At 45.7% G+C, this 23,330-nt stretch overlaps 1 long non-coding RNA gene across 3 annotated transcripts in view; it reads left to right on the top strand.

Annotated features, from left to right (window-relative positions):
- The first annotated feature begins 3,103 nt into the window (after window positions 1-3,103).
- The window catches only part of LOC129543665 (uncharacterized), a 49,964-nt gene continuing 29,737 nt past the window's right edge, over window positions 3,104-23,330 (top strand). For all 3 annotated transcript variants that reach the window (XR_016036048.1, XR_008683317.2, XR_008683314.2), the window contains exon 1: window positions 3,104-3,335. This is a non-coding gene — a long non-coding RNA (uncharacterized LOC129543665). The remainder of the gene's footprint in view (window positions 3,336-23,330) is intronic.

Consider the following 23,330-nt stretch of genomic DNA (forward strand, 5'->3'; position numbering starts at 1 on the left):
GATGCCATCCAGCCATCTCATCCTCTGTTGTCCCCGTTTCCTCCCACCCCCAATCCCTCCCAGCATCAGTCTTTTCCATTGAGTCAACTCGTCGCATGAGGTGGTCAAAGTACTGGAGTTTCAGCTTTAGCAATGAACACCCAGGACTGATTTCCTTTAGAATGGACTGGTTGAATCTCCTTGCTTACCTAATGTCATGGCCAACCTCAGACAAGGCCAGCTGCCAGATTGGTTGTATAGGGTTCAAGAGAATAAAGCTCTGGCTACAGACCCTTCTCTAAAATCTCAGGTTTCCAAGGACAACAAAGGAGATTGGGCTAAATAAGCTTGGAGGAAGTGAGCTAACATCAAACCAACACGGGCTGTGAGCCCAAATCCCGGCTCTGACATTCCTTAGCGATTCGGCCTTGAACCAATCACTTGACCTTGACCTCCTCGTGTCTCTTTCCTGCTCTATAAAATGATGTCAAGGTAGCCAACTTGTTTAGTCACTAAGTCACTGACTCTTTGAGACCCCATGGACTGCAGCATGCCCAACTTCTCTGTCCTCCACTATCTCCCAGAGCTTGCTCAAATTCATGTCCATTGAGTCAGTGATGCCATCCAACCATCTCATCCTCTGTTGCCCCCTTATCCTTCTGCCTTCCATCTTTCCCAGCATCAGGGTCTTTTCCAATGAGTCGGCTCTTCACATCAGGTGGCCAAAGTACTGGAGTTTCAGCATCAGTCCTTCCAATGAGTATTCAGGGTTGATTTCCTTTAGGATTGACTGATTGGATCTCCTTGCTGTCCAGGGGACTCTCAAGAATCTTCTCCAGCCTACAGGTGTTTATCAGGCCAGAAGAAAATGAACATGAGATAAAAAGTAGTCAATAGATTAGTAGCCATTCTTACTATTATTATGTAATATTAGACAATCCATTACCGTTAGTCTTATCTTCAGTTAGAAAATGGAAAAATAATAATCATGTTCAAGTTGCAATATTACCATGAAGCTGCAATATTACCATACAGATTATCGACAAATATATGTGGGAGCACTGAGTAATTTGTGCGGCAGCTCGAAATAGTCAGGTGTGGGAGGCTGAGTGCTCACCCCTGAGTGCGGGCAGATGAGGGATGGCAGTGGGTCTTGAAGGCCCGAGGCCGTGAGCCTGGGGCTCTCCCGGAGCCTCACTGCCATACATCTTCATCTTGGTTACCCGCTGGCTTGGGCATTGCCCTCTAGTCATTTCTTCCTGAATGCCAAGATGATTCAGATGTTTACTGCAACAAAATCATGCCCGTCAGGGTTTCAGCACATCCCGTGGAGCCAGCAAGGGGCCATCAGTGTTTGCGTCCCAACTAGGGCTGTGTCCAAGACAAAGGCCTGATCGTAGCAGTCAGTGAGCCCTGGGCAGGGGAGGGAGAGTGGGTAGTCCTTATCTCCAGCACCCAGACGACCTTCTCCTGGAGTCCTGCTTGTGACGTATGTATACGGGTGGTTGGAAGGGTCAGGGACAGCCGTGTTTTACACCCGGGTTGCGTCCACTCACCTGCAGTGTCTTCTTTCCCGTGAGCACGTTCAGCCACCTTCATCACGTGTGTGTGAGGTTGTGACCAGGGCAGGGTGGGGCAGGTAATGTACGTGAAGCCAAATGCCTTTAATGACATGACCACGAGCTGTTTAAGGTAAAGACAAAAAGTTCATGGAACTAGGATTACGGATAGAAAGATCGGAACCCTCTCTTTGTGCTTTTGCCTTCCGTTTGGTGTCTGTATGACCCTCACACCAAACTCAAGTTTGCCCAGTTCATTATTTGTCGTAAAGATTAATGAAGCCTGTGTGCTTTTCTTCACATGACCCACTACTTAGAAAGCATCCAATGCCAATAAAAGATGATTTCACCAAAGTTGTTGATTTGAGAGAATGCAAGAGGGGTTACAAAACAAGTACGCATCACAAGTTTATTTTTTGAGGATTTAATTACTTACAGAGAAAAATGTGAGCTGATGCAGCCATCATCCCTGAGAGCCACTCAGCAAATATTTATTGAGAACTTGCTGTGTGGGTATTGAGTGCTGGAGGCTGGAGCCCTCCAGGGATTGGGGACAGGAGGAGGGAATGGCTGGTAGTAAGAGGTGATGAGGGGACGAAACCAAAGGGACGAGGGAAGGGGCCTGTGTTAGCCCAGGTTTTGGCTTTCGTGATTTCTATGAAGTTAGAGATGATGCTCCTAGCAGTGAGAGATTTAGAAAGACCCAAAGAAAATCAGAAAGACCAAGGAATCCTTGGTCTTCCCAGGTGGCGCTAGTGGCAAAGAACCCACCTGCCACTGTAGGAGACGCAGGAGATGTGGGTTCGATCGCTGCTTCAAGAAGATCCCCCGGAGGAGGGCATGGCAACCCACTCCAGTATTCTTGCCTGGAGAATCCCATGGCAGAGGAGCCTGGCGGGCTATAGTCCATAAGGTTGCGCAAAGCTGGGTATGACTGAAGGGATTTAGCACACACTCAGCGTATGAACTCCTAAAACTGGAAAGCTGAGGAGATCGGATGTAGAACAGAAAGAACGTTGCCACTCACAGTGGCCTCATGCAATGGGAGGCCTGGACCTGGTTCACTTAAAGGGACTGGAACCAAGTGAACGCCTGGTTGAAAGTAGCATAACGTGAAGGCAAAGTTGGCATGATCTTGCAGGAAGCACTTCCGTGGAGGGGGCACAGGGATTTGGTCAAACGCTTAGGACCCTGTTGAAATGAGACTTTCTCCAAGAGTGAGCTGTGAATTTGTGAGTGAGTCTCAAATCTTTTCAGGAGAGGATGAGAGGACAGTTGGCATTCGGCGGCAGAGACTGGAAGTAAAACCTCGCCCATCCATGTTTTGCCAAGAAGCTCACATTTCTTATGTGGAGCCAGTAGAAATGTCAAAGGCTGAGTGGTGTTTGCACACTGAGCCCAATGTGAATCAGCCACATTGTGCAACTTTGAGAAAAACCAGGGAGTGTCTGAGGAAAGACGAATAGGAGTGAAGAGTTTAGCAATCCAGGAGAGAGGCGTTATTTCCAAAGAAGCCAGAACTTACCAGAATGTTCTGTTGTCCTCTAGTCATTGCACAAGATCATCACAGGGGCTGTGCAGAACCCAGGAAGTGGAGGTGGGAATGAGGTTTGAGACAAAGGCTTGTAAGGGAAGAGCCAAGGACCTGAGCCGCTAAACTAAAAGAATAAAGGACTGGAGAGGGACCAAGGTTATGATTTACGGTGTAAGAAATGGCGTTAGTCATGATTAAATGGCCCCCCATTTTTGGAGAAAATAAGAGGAACGGAGAGTGAAGCTGCAACACATGATATTAAGGTTAGATTTGTTTGTTTACTTATTTAATCTATTTTCTTTTCTTTTTTTGGCCACGCCATTTGGCAAAGTGATGGGTGATCCTGCCATGCCGGATCTTAGGTCCCCAACCAGGGATCAAAACTGAGGTCCCTGCCTTGGGAGCCCAGAGTCTTAACCACTGGACCACCAGGGACATCTCAAGGTTATATTTAATGGAAGAACTTGCTAAGTGACTTTTCTTAAGTATGACAGGATTAGTTCTCAGAGGAAAATAGATTGACTATGAGAATCAGTCTAGCATGTCAGTAATAGGTTGTTTAGTACAAATGTTAATTGTGCAGCTACTGTGTAAGGAACTGTGAAGCTCCTTCCGCTGGGGACGGTGAGGGGAGTGGTCTTTAAAATGAGATAACGCCTCTGGAGTAGAGTCCAGACAGGATTAGCAGCATTCTTGAGTTTCATTCCAATACTGTGAATTGAATCCTAACATGTTTTAATGGGTCTCCAAGGTTTTTAGACTATTGTGTTTCATGACTCAGGTAATCATTCTTAGTTTTAATCTTCAAGGATTCCCCAGTTTTCGAAAGCCAGGCAATGAGTTAGTTCACACATGGTATTCATTTGGCCTTTGCAAATTTTGTTGTTGTTTTGTAGGGGCAGAGGGAAAGTGGGCATCTAACCATGTGTGCTGGAGAAGGCAATGGCAAGCCACTCCAGTACTCTTGCCCAGAAAATCCCATGGATGGAGGAGTCTGGTGGGCTGCAGTCTGTGGGGTCGCTGAGGGTCGGACACGACTGAGCGACGTCACTTTCACTTTTCACTTTCACACATTGGAGAAGGAAATGGCAACCCACTCCAGTGTTCTTGCCTGGAGAATCCCAGGGACGGGGGAGCCTGGGGGGCTGCCGTCTATGGGGTCACACAGAGTCGGACACGACTGAAGTGACTTAGCAGCAGCAGCAGCAGCAACCATGTGTGCGTGTGTGTGTGTGTGTGCACTCAGGTGTGTCCAGTTCTTTGCGACCCCATGGACTGTAGCCTGCCAGGCTCCTCTGTCCATGGGAGACTCCAGGCGAGAACACTGGAGTGGGTTGCCATGCCCTCCTCCAGGGATCTTCCTGACCCAGGGATTGAACCTGTATCTCTCTTGTCTCCCGCATTGGCAGGTGGGTTCCTTACCACTAAGGCCCTCTGGGAAGCCCATGGCCTTGACAAAGTGCACCTGTGTTTCTCTGCAGCTGTCCATGAGATGGAGCCTTGGTCCTGATGCTGCTCATGCTCGATGTGATTTTGCTGCTCACCTATCACTTTGCCAAAATGTCACAAGCCAGCCCCGGGGGGGGAGCCGTGTCACGTGGGGCCATAGACTCAAGGCAGGTCTGCCCCAGGTGCCTGAGTTACAAGTGCTGGAAGCAAAATCTGACGCAAGCAGGAAATATGGCTCCATTTTCTTATTCAAAAGACACACTAAGGTCCATGCTTGATAGAGCTGGGGGTGGGGCACTCCGACCAGCAAGAAAACCAGAAAATCATGCTGTTCTCAGCAGTGAATGAGGAAGAGATAAAAGTCAAACCTGAGATAAATCCAAACGAGGGAGCGTGAATGGGGATGAATCAGACCCATAGAGGCAAACGCAATCGAATGCCGTCTGTTACCCTCCGAGGTGCGTGGGCAAAGAGTCATAACACTAAGGAGGCTGTGGACCAGCAGGTGGTGCTGGAAGGTGGGGAGGACGCGCCCTGAGACCCAGGGGCAGGCCGTCCACGATGCTGTTGCTTGGGTGTCTGCACCCGGAGGTTACAGCTGTTCGCTGCTGACCTGTGTGTTAAACATGCATCACCCAGAGCTGTCTCGGGTGCACAGGGAGGTTTGTTCCAGTCCCCGAAGGAGCTTGCTTGTCTGATTGATGACAGGAGACGTGAAAAATGAAGGAAACTCATTCTTTCTCCTACAGTCCCAGTGTGTCTCCTGGCACTTCGAGATTATTCACAGCACTTGAATTAGTCAAAGAAAACTTCTGTTCCTCGGACATCATCTTTTTGAGAGAATGTGTGTGTGGGAGGGAAGGAGACAAGTTCAAAGTAATTTCTCCTGAATGGGCCAAAGTTCCCAGAACACTACGGTCTCTCTTGACTCCAGGTACCTATTAATACATGAAGCAGCTGCAGAGGTGGCTGAACCATGTGATGACTGGTTTACTCGACAAGTTCACAGGAGGTGTTATATTTGTTAATGGACGCGAGAGGCAATATTACTGTAGGCTGACCAAAATATATTGTCAGAGCTGATGGCTGCCTTTTTGGAGTCATCTGAAAAATACAGAGAAAGGTGTTGGGGAGCAGAGTTCACAAGGCCTGTAGGTGAAGTCGACCTCCAAACATTTTGTCTCCCACAAGCATTGTACCCTTGATTGCAGGCATACACGCCACTGTCAATTCCGAAGACGTAGCTTTTGCTGAGGGACAAGATTTTGCTGAGGGACAATGAGAACAAGAAATAGTTAGGACTACCTCTTTTCAAGTTCGTGTGAGTACAGATAGGAGAAAGTATCTCTGGTCTTCAGCTAGTGTCCATTAGGCTTTCAAATATGTTGGATGCTGTGAGGTTTTACTTTGGCTAGGAAGACGGGCTCGTCAAATGTTTTCACGTGGTGGTATCTCTAACTGAGAGAGAAAGCCACTACTAAATAAACAAAAAGCTCTAAGAGACCACAAAGCACTTAACCAGCGTTTCTTTTTTCAAATGCATGTTATAGCCATAGTGAAACAACCACCTTATTAAACCTTAAAGAGTTTAATTGACACTTTGGAATCAAACATTACTGTATCAGTTACCCAGGGATGAGCCCCCCTCCCTTGAATAAGTTTGGTTTGACTGATAAAAGATAGTGACAAAAAGACTCATTGGAAAAGAAACCCTGATGCTGGGAAAGATTGAAGGCAGAAGAAGCTGGTAGTAGAGGATGAGATGGTTAGACAGCATCACCGATTCAATGGACAGGAATTTGAGCAAGCTGAAAAAGACAGGGAAGGAGGCAGTGAGACGGGGAAGCCCGGCATGTTGTAATAAATGGGGTTGCAAAGAACTGGACGTGACTTAGCGACTGAACACCGACAGCTGAAAAAACTTGCCAAACGTATTTTGGTGGCCTTTTTTGTGTGTCAATTCATTTTTGCTTTCTGAACCATTGTCTTTACAGAGATCCATCAACAGCCTGAGGCAAGAAAATGGTGTTGGAATTAAGAAAGCAGGAGGGGAAGCAGAGAGGGAGGAGGAAAATGGAAAGGGAAGGAGGGAGGGAAGAGAGTGAAGGGCTGGGTTGGTAGCAGCGGGCGTGAGCAGGAGGGAAAAAACACCAAGGAAGGGACTTCACGTTGAAAGAAAAGGATGCTGGTCTGATGCCTGGGGGGTGACTAAGCCGGAACCCCAGCTACAGAGCCCAGGGGCCACAGCTGGAGTCCGTGCGCTGCAATGCAAGATCCCGCGTGACACAGGGAAGGTCCTGCCTGCCGCAACTAAGAGCAGACACAGCCGGATAATAAATTAATTAACTTTAAAAAAAATCAGTGCTTTTAAAAAATAAGTGAATAATACTGAGGAAGGAGAGGGGAGGAAGGCTGATCGGGGGAAATGTCTCTGAGCTTGCAGGCCCGGGGTAGTTCATCAAAACCCGCTCTGATGAGTAGCCCAGGGGCTCTTTGTTAGAAAGGGGAGCACAGGTGGCCTCTGTTTTTGTGAACAGAGGTCAGACCTCCTTCCCCAGCAGCCACTGGCCATGGCCCCTCTGCAGCTGAAGCTGCTGCTGCCCCACGCAAACCCCTTTGGTTCCGTTGCCATTTTCTCGCACAGTGGCCCCCGTATGCTTTCACTCCTGACATCCAGCGTGGATGTGAGGATCCTGGACTTGGCTTCCTCTGCACACTCTGAAAGCGGGAAGAGCCTGGGAGCCTATACCCCCTGCCCCAGCCCCCAGGGCAGCCTTGCTGGTGACTGACGGGTGCAGCTGCATCAGTACTCCAGCTCTGTCATCCCCGAACTTGGAGGCGTGGTTGTGGCGTCTCTACAGCTCCCCCTGCAAAAATGAGCCAAATTCACCCTCTGTGGGATGACTTCTTTGCCTTCCCTTTGCTGCGTGCCTCTACTGGGTGTCCTAAATACACTTCCTGATAAACATTATGAAACTTCATCTTGGGGGTCTGTTTCTGGGATCTTGACCTAAGATAGCACCCAATACCGAGGAGTCTGTGTGAGTGCATGCTCAGTTGCTAAACCATGTCCGACTGTGTGTAACCCCATGGACTGTAGCCTGCCAGGCTCCTCTGTCCATGGGATTCTCCAGGCAAGAATCCTGGAGTGGGTTGCCATGCCCTCCTTCAGGGCAACTTCCTGACCCACAGATTAAACCCAAGTCTCCTGTGTCTCCTGCCTTGCAGGCAGATTCTTTACTGCTGAGCCACCGGGGCAGCCCACCTAAAAGTCCAGATTATTCCAAAGACCACTGAGGAGCTCTCTCTGTGTTTGATCTCAGGGATGACTGAGCAGTATAGAGGATCTGCTCTCTGTGTGCTCCTACGCTTGCAGTTAAAGAGAACAGTCCCCTCACACAGTCTCCTCCTGCCCACACTCGTCTCTCCAAGCACTTGGCTTCTTCTGGAACATGTGAGCATCTGTCCTGACGCAGATGAACCCCGTCCTTGGAGGCTCCGCTCTCATGGCCCCCCTCCCCACTCCAGGCTCTGTCATGGTCTGAGGCTCCATCTGGAAGCCTGTAGGGCGTTTGTCTCCAGAGCTGGGAGTTGTTGCTGGGTGTGTTCGGGAGTTGGTTCCATCTCAACAAGCACCCCTTCAGCCCCCGTCTGACGGGGTCATCATTACTGGGGTGGGTCGAGAGTCACAGGAGCAGAAGGCAGACAGCTTCACTCACAGCCTTGTGGTCTGAACAGACATTTGTCACCCCACCCAAGATGGGTGTTACAGCTGGAGTCCCGGGTGTGTGCTGAAATGCCACCTGGGCCGCTGGAATTTTGTGGGAGGTGGTTAAGGCTGTATTTTCTGTTCCTGGTGATCCTGTAATTGCTCAATGAAGTCACTGAGGCTCACCATACTCAGTGAATCAGTTCTTAGGACTCTAATTGAGAGGGAGGCTTTTTTTTTTCCCCTTGTTCTCAAATACTGTGAAAAAAAAAATGTGTCTGAGTCTCCCTCCACATTTCTTCTCACCTTTATATAGAAAGAGGACAGGAAATAACTCCCCTTTTCAAAGTCAGAAAATGGAAAGCGGTGATGACTACTTATCCTTAGTAGGATTGCTCCCCATGAATCCAGGCTGGAAAAAGTTCTCTGCTGACCGGCCCATGGAGCAGACAGAGCAGAATTCCCAGTGTTTCTCTGCTGGAGCCCATCAGGAGGCCAATTTGAAAGACTGTGGCAAAGTCCTCTTTGAAAAACCCTGCAGTGAATATTTGTTGAGCACCTACTGTATGCCCAGTCATGTAAAGACAGGTGCTGGTGGGGGCGGGGGTAAGTTAGCATGACTTTTTGACATTCAGGAATTATATTTATTGCAAAAATATTATGTTATGCTGTAAAAATACATCAGTTTTGATACTTTTGATCGAGAGATTTTATTACAAATAATAGTGATGTGAGAAATCTCCCTCAGATGAAAACTTGAGAGATTTTATTTAAATTGCTGCATACAAGAGGGACTTGCCAGGTGGCGCTAGCGGTAAAGAACCCACCTGCCAATGCAGGAGATGTAAGAGACGAGAGTTCAATCCCTGTGTCAGGAAGATCCCCTGGAGGAGGGCGTGGCAACTCCGGACTTTTTGCCTGGAGAATCCCATGGACATATGGGCTATGGTCCATAGAGTCGCAGAGAGACAGAGACAGCTGAAGTGACTTAATGTTCGGGTGTACACACACACACCCGTGAAGCAGGCTGTCTGCTTGTGTTGGCGACCCTCACGTCAGTGGTCAGCCGCTTCCTGCTCATCCTCATTGCACAGAATTTGCAGTGAATCATTATTTTATGGAAGCTGTTGCTCATTGTGTCTTTTCAGAACCTCTTAGTTCTTGACAGTTTCTTGTAGGAAAGTCAGCCTTAAAAATATTCACATTTAATTATTTTGGCAATAAATTAATGAAAGGAAACATTCCTGACAGGGATTATAAACTGGAACATGGGACAATTACATTTTTTCCTAGGGGTAATGTTTACTAAATGATTACTAAGGCAGAAACCATTAAGCTTGTGAGTAAATCTAACTGCAAAAAGAAAAATTAACCCCTGCTCCTCAAAAGCAACTGCCTAGATTTGACTCCACAACAACCTGTATCTTTACCTGAACATTGAGATGGAAATATTATTTGAGGCAGAGATGGGAGATTTGAATGGCAAGGGAGAGCCTGTGCAAAGAAGATAGCCAGGTAGCAGTCACACAGCTCACACACCTCTCACTCACGTCATATAACACGCAGGGTGTTTTGGGAGGTAACTAAGGAGATCTGGGGAGGAGATTTTTGTGATCGTTGCTCATCTGGCTGCGCTGGGCCTTGGTCGCAGCGTGTGGGACCTTTCCTTGCAGTGCTTGGAGACTCTAACTGTGCCTCACAGGCTCAGTGGTTGGGGCATTCTGGCTTATTTGCCCCATGGCATGAGGGATCCTCCCGGAGCAGGGATTGAACCTGTGTCCCCAGCACTGCAAGGCAGATTCTTAACTACTGGACCTCCATGGGAGATCGCTTGCAAATTTTCTTTAAATCTGAAATTATGTCTAGATAAATATAGTAAAAATAAAATTTACATCATAACCCAGTGAATGTATACTTACGTACATGTCCGCATATTATTCACCCAGCTAATGCTTGCAAATGCCCGCCATAAGCCATTCTAGGAAACAGATGTACAGCAGCTACCAAAGCAGAAAACTGTCCTCTCACAAAGCCTACATGTTTGTCTGTTCATGTACACACACATCTGTCCTCCTGTGCTGCTCTGCGTGTGTACAAACATGTACATATATGCATGTCTACATGCACATCCATGAAAGTGGGAACATAAGCTTTATCTGAATTACATTTACACTCTCAATGGTGCATCACGACTTTAAAATTCTATCTTATTTTTAAAATGAAGCCAATGAAGTAAAGAATAAATTGATTTTGTGACCCACTAAGTGATAGTAATCTTCAGTTAACAAAGCAAAATCCTAAATTAGGGGAAGGAAAAAAGCAGTAGCCCAAAGGTCCCCCACTGAAGTTTTTATCGACCACATACCATAGCAAAAATGTTTGAATCCAGTCTAAACCCCTCTTCTCATCTCCACATCTTTATTTCCAATTGAAAACTTGTCATAGCCACAGCCATTTCAGATTTTCTCAGTCCCAAATTAAACTCTTGATCTTTCCTTTAAGAGCATTCTTTCTCCAGCGTTTCCCATTTCAGGAAACAGCACCTCAACCCACCCGTTGCTCAGCTTAGAAAGACTGGAGTCATTCTTGACACCTCCCTTCCCTGCACTCCCTACAGGGATCAGCCACTAAGCTCCCTTGATTCTCTACACTAAATATAGCTCAAATTCATTCTTCTTTTTGTCTGACACTGTTTTAGTCTAAAGCCACCAACATCTTTAACATGAATTATTGCAATGGCTTCCCACTTGGTCTCTTTGCATTCCCAAATTTCCCACCTAAATCTTCCATGCAGCAACCAAAGCAAACTTTTAAAGCCAAAGGTAACCACGTCACAGCCTTTCTGATCTTCCCGGCGCTTGTGGGAGAGCCTGACAGATCTTTGAGTGTGTCTGTGCTCAGTGGCTCAGTCGAGGTCGACTCGTCGTGACCCCATGGACCGTAGCCCGCCAGGCTCCTCTGTCCACGGAATTTTCCAGGCAAGAATCCTGGAGTGGGTTGGCGTTGCCTCCTCCAGCGGTTCTTCCTGATCTAGGGACTGAACCCGCATCTCCTGCATTGGAAGGAGGATTTTTCTTTTTTTATTTTTTTTGCCACTGTGCCATCTTTAACAATATGCTAATTCAGATTGTATTTGACCATGAAGGACAGAAAACCTCAAACAGCAGTGGATAACAGGATAGAAATGTCTTGTCTATCGTGTGAGAGAAATGAGTGTGGGTAGACTGGGGTTGACTTCATATACAACAGGGCATCCAAGACACCCTTTCTGTCTTGTTCAGGCACGTGGCTTTCACTCCTGGTCAAGTTGGCCACCTAACCTCCAGTCCTCATATCTACCTTCCATGTGACTGGAAGGAGCCTGTGATGTAGAAAAATTCACTCTCTCTCTTTAGAGCCCATTCAGCGTACCTTGTTATCTACACGTTTATCACACAACCACACAGCTGTGAAGGACGCAGGGTGCAGCCTTTTCTCCATGTGGACAACATACAGGTAGCAAGTGGGTATTAATAGCGGAGCGCTCACAGTAAAGGTTTTGAAAATAAATCTTGAGGTACATGAGCAGTCTCTGCCAATATGGTCTTTAAGGTCCTATAAGCTTTGGCCCTGCTGTCGTCTCTTTGCTCAAAGGCTCCACCCACACTGGGCTTCTTCATTCACTGAGCAAGTATCCTCTTATCTGGATGCCTTCCCGAAATACTTTCCTGCCTGCTTCCTTGGAAAGAACTTCCTTGACCTAACAAACAAGGCAATGATTAGTCTTAACTCCTCAAACATTCCATGTATAGCCTTCCTTCAGCTACATATTTCTTTATGCAAGCACTTCAGTTCAGATCAGTTCAGTTGCTCAGTCGTGTCTGACTCTTTGCGACCCCGTGGACTGGAGCATGCCAGGCCTCCCTGTCCATCACCATCTCCCAGAGTTTACTCAAACTCATGTCCATTGATGAGGTGATGCCATCCAGCCATCTCATCCTCTGTCATCCCCTTCTCCTCCCATCTTCAGTCTTTCCCAGCGTCAGGGTCTTTTCAAATGAGTCAGCTCTTCAAATCAGGTGGCCAAAGAATTGGAGTTTCAGTTTCAGCATCAGTCCTTCCAATGAACACCCAGGACTGATTTCCTTTAGGATGGACTGGTTGGACTTCCTTGCTGTCTAAGGGACTCTTAAGAGTCTTCTCCAGCACCATAGTTCAAAAGCTTCAAGCATTTGATTGATTTTAAATACTCCAGCATGAGTAGTGAAGCATGTGAGTGTGTAAAACAGGTTAAACCTAATCCATACCTACCATTTAGAGATGGACAGTAATCTTGTAAGCATGCTTGCTAAGGCACTTCAGTCATTTCCGACTCTTTGCGACCTTATGGGCTGTAGCCCGCCGGGCTCCCCTGCCCAAGGGATTCTCAAAGCAAGAATGCTGGAGTGGGTTGCCATGCCCTCCTCCAGCGGATCTTCCCAACCCAGGGATCGAACCCACGTCATTTTATGTCTCCTACATTGGCAGATGGTTTCATTACCAACAGTGCCACCTCAGAAGCCCTGTAAAGTAAGCAAGTTTAAACTAACCTATTTCAACAGCATAGAGTCGCCTTACTATACAAGGAATGATAGAAGTAATGAAACTTACATATTTAAGATACATGACTGGTGGGGAGGAAGGTAGCAGAACCATTACCCTTCTATGAGCAGGATTTTATTCATTTATTTGGCTGCTCCTTGTGGCATGCAGAATCATAGCTCCCTGACCAGGGATCAAACCCAAACCCCCTGCAGTGGACGCATGGAGTCTTCACCACTGGCCTGCCAGGGAAGTTCCCGAGTAGAATTTTAAAAATCAGTGAAACCATTAATCTATTCCATTGGGCCTTATGGTTCAGAGCCCAACCAGGGTATGGTATAGAGTAGACATTCATTGAGGAAGTAAGCAAATTCACTTAGCATTCACTGTCAGTTAGATAATACTTAGAATAAAACTAAAAACTCAAATGAGAGATAAAATCAATACTTCATTGGTTGCTGTATGTTTCAAATACTTTGTTGTTAAGTAGAGTGAAGTGAGGGCTTCCCTGGTGGCTCAGAGAGTAAAGAATCTGCCTACAGTGCAGGAGACAAGGGTTTGATCCTTGGGTTAGGAAGATTCCGTAGGAGAAGGGAATGGCTACCCACTTCAGCATTCTTGCCTGGAGAATTCCATGCACTGAGGAGCCTGGTGGGCCACAGTCCTTGGGGTCACAAAGGGTCAGACCCGACGGAGCTATAAACGCAACAACCACACAGTGAGCCGAGCATCTGCAGTTTGTTTCAGATTCTTAACACATTTATTAACACGTAGCGCACAGCACACAAGTGCTCCATTGAAAGTGTATAATTCAGTGGGTTTCAGCATATACAGAGTTGGGTGACCATCAGTTCAGTCGCTCAGTCGTGTCCGACTCTTTGCGACCCCATGAATCACAGCACACCAGGCCTCCCTGTCCATCACCAACTCCTGGAGTTCACTCAAACTCATGTCCATCGAGTCGGTGACGCCATCCAGCCACCTCATTCTCTGTCATCCCCGTCTCCTCCTGCCCCCAATCCCTCCCAGCATCAGAGTCTTTTCCAGTGAGTCAACTCGTCGCATGAGGGGGCTAAAGTATTGGAGTTTCAGCTTTAGCATCAGTCCTTCAAATGAACACCCAGGATTGATCTCCTTTAGAATGGACTGGTTGGATCTCCTTGAAGTCCAAGGGACTCTCAAGAGTCTTCTCCAGCACCACAGTTCAAAAGCATCAATTCTTCAGCGATCAGCCTTCTTCACAGTCCAACTCTCACATCCATACATGACCACGGGAAAAACCATAGCCTTGACTAGACGGACCTTTGTTGGCAAAGTAATGTCTCTGCTTTTTAATATGCTATCTAGGTTGGTCATAACCTTCCTTCCAAGGAGTAAGCGTCTTTTAATTTCATGGGTGCAATCAGCATCTGCAGTGATTTTGGAGCCCAAAAAAATTAAGTCTGACACTGTTTCCACTGTTTTTCCATCTATTTCCCATGAAGTGATGGGACCAGATGCCATGGTCTTTGTTTTCTGAATGTTGAGCTTCAAGCCAACTTTTTCACTCTCCTGTTTAACTTTCATCAAGAGGCTTTTTCGTTCCTCTTCACTTTCTGCCATAAAGGTGGTGTCATCTGCATATCTGAGGTTATTGATATTTCTCCTGGCAATCTTGATTCCAGCTTGTGCTTCTTCCAGCCCAGCATTCCTCATGATGTACTCTGCATATAAGTTAAATAAGCAGGGTGACAATATACAACCTTGACTACAAGTTTATTCACATTGTAGCTTGTATCAGTATTTTATTGCAAATAACATTCCATTGTTTGGAAATACCACATTTTGTTTATCCACTCATCAGTTGATGGACATTTGCTTTCATGGTTTGGTTATTGTTAAGTGTTGCTATAAGAACATCTATATACAAGTTCTTGTGTGGACATATGTTTTTATTTCTCGTGTATATTGAATTAATTTCCTATAGTGGCTGTAGCAAATTACCACACGTGTAGTGGCTTAAAACAACATGGGTTTATTATTTTATATCTCTGGCAGTCTTAATTCTAAATCCACTTCACTGGCTGAAGCTAAGGGGCTGGCAGGGCTGTCATCCCTCTGAAGACTCCCTCCTTTCCAGCCCCGGAGGTCCCTGCATCCTCTGGCTCCTGCCCGCCCTGGCATCCCTCCCACTTCTCTGTTATCATCCTGTCTCCCTTTCATCCTCTCCTGAAAGTCACGTCTCTGGCTTTCTCGGCTTTCATCGTCACACGGCTTTCTTTGACTCGGACCATCCTGCTGTGGTCTTGTCAGGACCCTTGTGATTACGTTGGATGCACGGATAATCCAGGACCGTCTCCTCGTCTCCAGACACTGAGTCATCACAGGTGCAAATGTGTTGCTGTTGCTCTTTGGTTGTTATTGCTGTCTGCTCGTTTAGTGGCATTCCTTAAGTCTGAAAGTTATGCGTTCCCTGCACTGTGAAGACACCATTGCTTAGCGATCAGCGAATGACTGATCAGAGATTTCCTTCTGTGCTTTCAGCCAATAATACTTCCACCCTTTGCTTAAGGGCACTCTGTGTGTTGGGAAGGCTTTCAATGCTTGGGTAGCCTACAACTCTGTCTTAACCTTCACTTACTCTTGTACAGGACCTAAAGTTCAGCCTAGGATGAGAGACTGGGGACCTCTCAGATGTTTTTAGAAATACACACAGCCCCGGATATGTGCATGGCCTTCTTAATGCCTAGATATTTGGGACTGGTACGGGTGACATCCTTTTTAAAAGAAATTTTGTTGACTCATCATGATAATATAAACACTTGGTGATTTGACATTTTCCAAATAGTGTTTCTTCCCCCAAACACTTATTTCTGTTCAAAGCCTTTGGGATGAACCCAAGAGTTAAGAAGATAAATCCAGCTGTCCTGCTCTGGACAGTTCGAGGTATACTCACTCTGGGAGTTAAGTGTGTTCCGTTCTGACCATAAGCACCCCCTTCTTGAAGTGGGTCAAGTGGCCTCATAGGTGACTCGCGACTGCTCTTGAACCAGAGGTGGTTATTGATGAATCAGCTGTAGCAGCATGTCTTTCTTGCAGAGAGCTGAGTCAGAGCATACTGAAGGCAAATATTCTGACAGCTTTTGAAGAAGAATCTACACGTCGTTCCCTCCAGCATGGCACAAACCCAGAGAACTGAACAGCATTTAAGAGTTTTTTTCAGTTGTGTCTGATGTTTTTCTTTCTTTAAAAAAAAAAAAAGACTCAAAAGTTTCCACTTGAGTTTCAATCAATATGTTGCAGATGGTCAAGTCATCCTGGCAGAGGGAAGAGCTGAGATTGTGTCCCTGTGGACGGTGCCAGGAGGCAGGGTGCTCCAAGGGAGGGCAGGGGTGAACGCTGAAGCTTCAGAGACCTGGCGGCAGCAGTGAGACACACGCACGTGGCCAGCTCTGGGGCTGTGGGCTGCTCCCAGGTATATTTCGGCAGGCACTTGGCTCCTCCCCTCGCATCATCCCTTTGTGACTTGAGGACTGACTAGCTTATCGCCTCCTTTCTCCAGCCCCTGCAAGTGAGAAATGGTGTGGTGAAGGGCGGTGTGCCTTTTCTGCAGAAGTGTGCGCTTGCATAGCTGAATAGCCCTTTAATAAATGGAGACATAGTCCTTCACTGACATAATATTGTCGAGATTTGTCCTCCTCCCTGAGCGATCTTCAGCTGGCAGCAGAGCTGACATACTCAGTTCCAGCATCTCTGCTCCCAGCTTCCTCGACAAGGAGCAAACGATTTTTTAATGGGGAATTTAAGAAAATGCTCTCTACTTGGAGATATTTTTATATATTCCCAAATATTACATATATACTATTAATATCAAAGACTTTCTCAAGCACAAGGCACTAGCCCCGCAGCCTTGGTGGGGCTGACAGTTGGGGACTGATGGCTAGATCATGCATGGTACTTACCCAAGAACAGCAGCCTTTGTCTAGAGCTCGCCTCATGGTTATAGGTTCCAGTTGGGTTCCAGAGTTTTGAAACTGTGGACTCCAAAAGGTTTCACCAGTCTGATGGCTGCTTTGCTGGAGGGAGCAACTCCAAGATCTTCCCGCTCTACATTTTGCATGAAGTCCCTTGTACGAATGTGTTGTGAAATTCACATAAATGTTATCTGTCTAAATCTCCATTTCTTACTTTTCCATCAAACGTTTTTTAAAAATTGTAGTGAAATACACATAACACAGTATTTACCATCTAAAGCACTTTTAAGCATATAGTTCAACGGCGTTAAGTATATCCACACTGTCCAACTAACATCACATCCATCCACTCGCAGAATTCTGTTCATCTTGCAAAATACTGAAACTATACCCACTAAGTAAAGACTCCCCTTTCCACCCACCCCACAGACCCTGGTGACAGCCATCCTACAATTTGTCTCTGTGAATCTGACCACTCTAAACACTTCATTAAGTGGTCCTACTGTCTATCCTTTTGTGACTGACTCATTTCACTTAGCACAATAGCCTCCAGGTACACCCATGCATCAGAATGTCCCTCTTCTTGAAGGCCGAATAATATTTCATTGAACGAATATACCACAAATTGCTTATCTATCCATCCATCCACTGAAGGACGTTTTGGTTGCTTTTGGCTATTGTGATTCATGCTGCTGCGAACAGGGGTGTATAAATATCTGTTTAAAGTCCCCATTTTCAATTCTTTCGAATGTGGATCCAGAAGTAGAGTTACCAGATCATATGGTAATTCTAGATTTAATTTTGGAGTAACCATCATCCTGTTTCCCACAGCCACTGTGTCATTTTATGTTACTACCAGCGGCTGGGAACTGCAGTTTCTTCATGCCCTCAATAACGCTTGATGTTCTCAGGTTTTGTTTATTAAACAGCAGCCATGGCAACAGGTCTGATGTTTTCCAGAGCCATACATGTTTCTTCCTGATGTCACGTTCTATTCCACTAACGAGGCTACATGTTATTTCATATTCTCTCCCAGGGTGGACAGCACCTCCCTGTCTAAATAAAGCTATAGTAACATATTTGCTCCGGAGAAGGCAATGGCAAGCCACTCCAGTACTATTGCCTAGAAAATCCCATGGATGGAGGAGCCTGGTAGGCTGCAGTCCGTGGGGTCGCTAAGGGTCGGACACAACTGATCGACTTCACTTTTCACTTTCACACATTGGAGAAGGAAATGGCAACCCACTCCAGTGTTCTTGCCTGGAGAATCCCAGGGACGGGGGAGCCTGGTGGGCTTCCGTCTATGGGGTCACACAGAATCGGACACGACTGAAGTGACTTAGCAGCAGCAGCAGCAGCAACATATTTGCTCATGGCCATTTGTGAATCTGTGTAAAATCAGTCTGGGCATATATACCCAGGGATGGAATTGCTGGATCTCAATGTATTAGAACTTGTGTACTTTTTATTTGACTAAGCAGTCTTAAGTAAAGCCAGATTGCTCTCTGGAATGGCTACACGGGTTTACATTACATTCCTACCGACAATGTATGAGGATTCTGTAGTTCAAAAATCTTTTATCAAAATTAGCATTATGAGGACTTACCTGGCAGTCCAGTGGCTAAGACTTCACCTTCCAATGCAGGGGCACAGGTTTGAGCCCTGGTTGGAGAACTAGGATCCCACATGCCACGAGGTCAAAAAAACTAGAAAAAAAAAAAAAGCAATTATATATACTTCCTATTGTATGCAGTCTGATATGCCTGATTTAATTAGTATTTCTCTACTTCAAATTATTTTGAGCATTTCTTCCTATGATTATTAACTTTTTGAGCTTTCTGTGTTAAAACTTCCTTGCTGATATCTTTTACTCATTTTGAGTTTTTTGTTGCTGTGGCTTTTCTTGTTTTTTTGGGGGGGTTTTGTTTGGTTTTCGACTGGCAGATGACCTTTCATATTCTGGAAATTAGGCACTGTTTTTGAAAGACATTGTTTATTCTTCTACTCTATCATGTATTTATTAATTTGTCCAATGTGTGTTCATCAAACAGAGGCTCTTAATTTTGATATACTCTAATTTGACATTTTTTAAACCTATACATTATTTTATTCAAACTAGTCCTTCCCTGCCCTTAGTTCACAAAAATATTTCTTCTACCTTTTACTCTATGAACTTCAGTGTTTCACCTTCCCTATGTAAGCTTTCATCTACCTTGCTGTATAGTGTTATTGGGAAGAGATTGTTTTTACTCCATGTAATGAGATGAATTTTTCTGCGTACTTTCTTCACATAATTTTCTGTTCCTTCTGTTGAATCAGGTTGCCCTTTCTTTATCAGTTTTGTTGCCCTCCTCATCAAACATTCTGCTCCTGGATACAGACAGGTCTGCTCCTGACCCTCCATGCTATTTCAGTGCTCTGCTAATCTGTTCAACAGTGACCCGATATTTTTTTAATCGTAATGATTTTTATATACTAGGATATAAAATTGCTAGTATTTAATCATTTTGACCTACAAAAATGGTAATTTCTTATAGCTGCACCTAACAGTATGTTTTAATTTGAATGCGGGAAGTTCTCCAAGTTCTCCCTCTTCTTTTTTTAATGTAAACTTGATTTGTCTCTTTATACACATTGGTTGGTTCTGCTTTATAAATTCCAGATTAAGTTTAATGAATTTCTTGTAAATATCTGACAACTATTTTGATTGAATGTCATTGAATTTTAGATCAATGTAGGGAAAATCAATACTTTTATATCAAGCCAGCTCATTTAATAGCATGGCATGTCTTCAGTTAGTCAAATAAATTTTTTATGTTCTTCATCAAAGTTTTGATTTTTTCTCTGTAGAAATCTCATGCATTCTTGATTTAGTTAATTCCTAAGTCCTTTATAATATTTGTTATTTTGAAAAATATTATTTTTAATTTTATTTTGAGTCCATCTCTACTGGGATGGAGAAATACTATTGATTTTTCTAGATTGATCTTCTATCCAGATAACTGCTGAACCCTCTTTTTACTTTTAATCTTTTTCTATTAGAAGTTTGTTGATTCGATTTATCTTTCTAGATAGAAGGTAATATTATCTGTAAACAAAGGCAGTTTTAATCTCTTTCTTTACAATCTTTAAAGCTATTTCCTTTCCTTTCCCAATAAAATTATCCAATACTATACTGAAATACTGGTGGCAATTGGGAATGCATATTTGTTATTAGTCTTAAAGGGAAATTTTAGTTTCTCCTTGCTTGAAACCTTTAACATTTGGAATGCTCTTTACATACCTTATCCCTCAAAATGACTTCAGAACACTACACCAGCTACTTGGATCGGATCTCTTGTCTCTGGGCTTTAAAAATCATAGGCAGTTGTTATCTCAGCCATTAGTAGGGAGAAATGTAATTGTTTTTTGCACTATATATCTTCCAGTTCTCTGTGCTAGTCAAAGCTGCAACTCTGTGTGTTTATATAGAAAATAACCCAAATCATTCTTTCTCTAGCCTTTAACACTCCAAATATAACAAATATCAATAAAGTTCTTACTGGTGTAAATGACTGAATGAATCAGTAAATGGAGGAGAACAGAGCCGTCTCTGACGCAGAGTAATTCCTAGTAATTTGAGCAGATGCCCTGTCCTCTGGCAGGTGGAGTAGAACTCGCCACTCTTCTAGTGTGGGCTGCAGATAGAAATTTCCTCCCAAAGAGCACAGCGTGGACAGGGAAACAGAGTTACTTTACAATGGAGAAACTCAACGGACACAGCCTCAGTCAGGTGGTCAGGGTCAAGATTAAAGGTGACGCTATATTGATAGTGGGTGCCCTTTGCAGGAAGGGCTTCCCGGGTGGCTTAGTGATAACGAATCCACCTGCCAATGCAGGAGACACAGGTTCCATCCCTGGGTGGGGAAGATTCCCCTGGAGAAGGAAAAGGGAACCCACTCCAGCATTATTGCCTGGATAACCCCGTAGACAGAGGAGACTAGATGGCTATAGTCCACAGGGTCGCAAAGAGCAGGGCACAACTGAGAGACTAAAGAGCAGCAACAACCCTCTGCAGGATGTGATGACCAAAGCGCTTGGCCTCTGTGGTCCTCCTGCCCCACCCACAATCCATCTATGCATGAGATGAACATCCACGGAGCCGCAGTCGAGGGACATGATACACAATGCCTGACCAGTGCTCCTCAAAACTGTCACCGTCACAAAAAAAAGAAGAACGTCAGAGAAACAGCCACAGCCAGGAGAAGCCTAAACAGACGTGAAAACTGAGTGTCCCGTGAGAGCTTGGGTGGGATCTGGACCAGGAAAAGGACATTAGGTGAAAACCGGAGGAACCACGACAAAGTGTGGAGTTCAGTTCAGAGTGACCTGTCTGCACTGGTTTGCCAATTCTGACAATTGTATCATATTAATGGAGGATGTCAGGAACAGAGGAAGACTGGATGTGTGCTTGATGGGTAGGGGAATTCTCTCTACGGTCTTCGCAATTTTTTGGTAAATCTAAAACTGTTTTAAAATAAAATACTCGATCTAAATAACCCTCTGGAGTCTTCACAGAGAGTTCTGAGTGAGCTGTGGCATCCTGGGTGGGTAGGGGTGGACAGGGAGTTTCCTGGGGCATCGCCAGGCAGAGAAGTGGTGGTGAATGAAAGGGACAGTTTAGGAACTTGGGAGTGAAATGGACGCACCACGACACTTGAACTAGATCACCAACAAGCACTTACTCTGTAGTACAGGAAACGCTGCTCCATGTTCTGTAATAACTTAAATGTGAAAAGAATCTGACAAATGATAGATACGTGTATATGTGTAACTGAATCACATTACTGTGCACTCGACACTAACACAACATTGTTAATCCAACATAAAAGATTTTTTAAAACCTAAAAAAAGCAGAAAGGGACTGAGAAGGAAGGGTGCCTTTGCTCAACACTTTTAAGAACAGAAACCCCCCGAGGGAGGCACCACCTCTCCTGTGTGTGCAGGGCTGTGCAGGGCTCTGTGAGATGGCAACCGCTGCTGTGCAGCAGAATGGGCAGTGGAATTACAGCCGGGGTGTTTGCCTGCGTCACAAAGTAGATGAGAATCTGTGCAGGGTACACACCCGCACGCAAACACACACTTGGTCGTGCATGCGTGCGTGCTAAGTCTCCTCAGTCGTGTCCGACTCTTTGCGACCCCATGGACTGCAGCCCACCAGGCTCCTCGGTCCATGGGATTCTCCAGACAAGAATACTGGAGTGGGTTGCTGTTTCCTCCTCTAGGGAATCTTCCCAACCCAGGGATCGAATCCATGTCTCCTGCATTGGCAGGCAGATTCTTTACCCCTGAAACACCTGGGAAGACCCACACATGTTCTCTCACACACACACCATCAGATATGACTTGGAGCAGACGTCCTGCTTCCTTGGAGGCAGAGGTTTTTGAAGGTGAGTCTGGAGCTCCTGGGATGAGGTGCCCAACAGCGCCAGGATGCAACCTCATGTCTCTAGAGCTTTTCTCCTAAGCTGCCTCGCCGGAGGGCTCTGCACACCGCACACACTCGCCATCACACATGGGTGATCACACTCGTCTTTCTTCTCTACCAGGAGGTGACGTTCCCTCCCACCCGACTCCTCTCTGCTTTGTGCTTATTTGCATGGCCTCCTGGCATTACCTCAAAATAAACTAACATCTCTTCCAGCTGGATCCCCGAGAATTCCGGAGGGGAGGGTTTCTTTGTGACTTCTGTTTGCTTATGGACTCTGCACAGTGTTTGCAAATTCTACGGTGCTGGAAAGCTTCCAGACCTATTTAAATCCATTTTCCAATTACCCAGCACCATTGAAGATGTCATTGACTTGCAGTGAAAATCCAGAAAGAGTATGTGTGTTTGGAGTGTGTGTGTGAACGTCCAGAATTTTCAAAGCACGTTGCTCGCAGGATCGGTCGGCTGGACATGAGATGCGGAGCTTCTGACAATGACCCTGTGCTCTTGGCTCGTGTACTCAGAGGCTGTCAGGCCCTGCCCCTGATGAGTGGCAAGATTCTCAGCATGGGAAAGACTTAGAATGGATTTTAGAACTGTGCCTCTCACCATCAGTTTGGGGGCTTTCAAGACCCACAGCTGAGCCATCACTGCACGGAGGTTGTAAGTCTGGTCCCTCCCACCTCTGGAAAGGCTCCCAAATGTAAAAAATCTATAGTCTGATTACTCTGGAACCAGGAATTTTTTTTCATCTTGGGGGAAGAGCAAGATGACAAATTACTTAATATTAGGTCTGGGAGACTTTGCGAACTGATTTCATCGCCCGGGGCCTTTGGGGGTTCTATCTGGGGAGTGAAAAGCATGAAAGCATGTTTGTAACTACTTACAGCCCAGGGGCCTTTAGATGCCAACTGAAGTTGTCGCACTTGGAAGGGGATAAAGCCCAGGAACATCTCTCCCTAGGATATTCTACTGTCCCCACTGGCAGAAATGATGATCCTATGGCCTAAAACAAAGCCTTATTAAGAAAGAAATCCAGCCACAGTGTGCGGTCATGTGACCAGCAGCATTCCCCCGGTGAAAGGTGCTCATCAGGGACTGTCTTAGTTGGTTCAGGCTG

Source organism: Moschus berezovskii, chromosome 23 (assembly GCF_049115385.1).
Source record: "Moschus berezovskii isolate FMDL1 chromosome 23, NW_MosBer_1.0, whole genome shotgun sequence".
NCBI classification, from domain to species: domain Eukaryota; kingdom Metazoa; phylum Chordata; class Mammalia; order Artiodactyla; family Moschidae; genus Moschus; species Moschus berezovskii.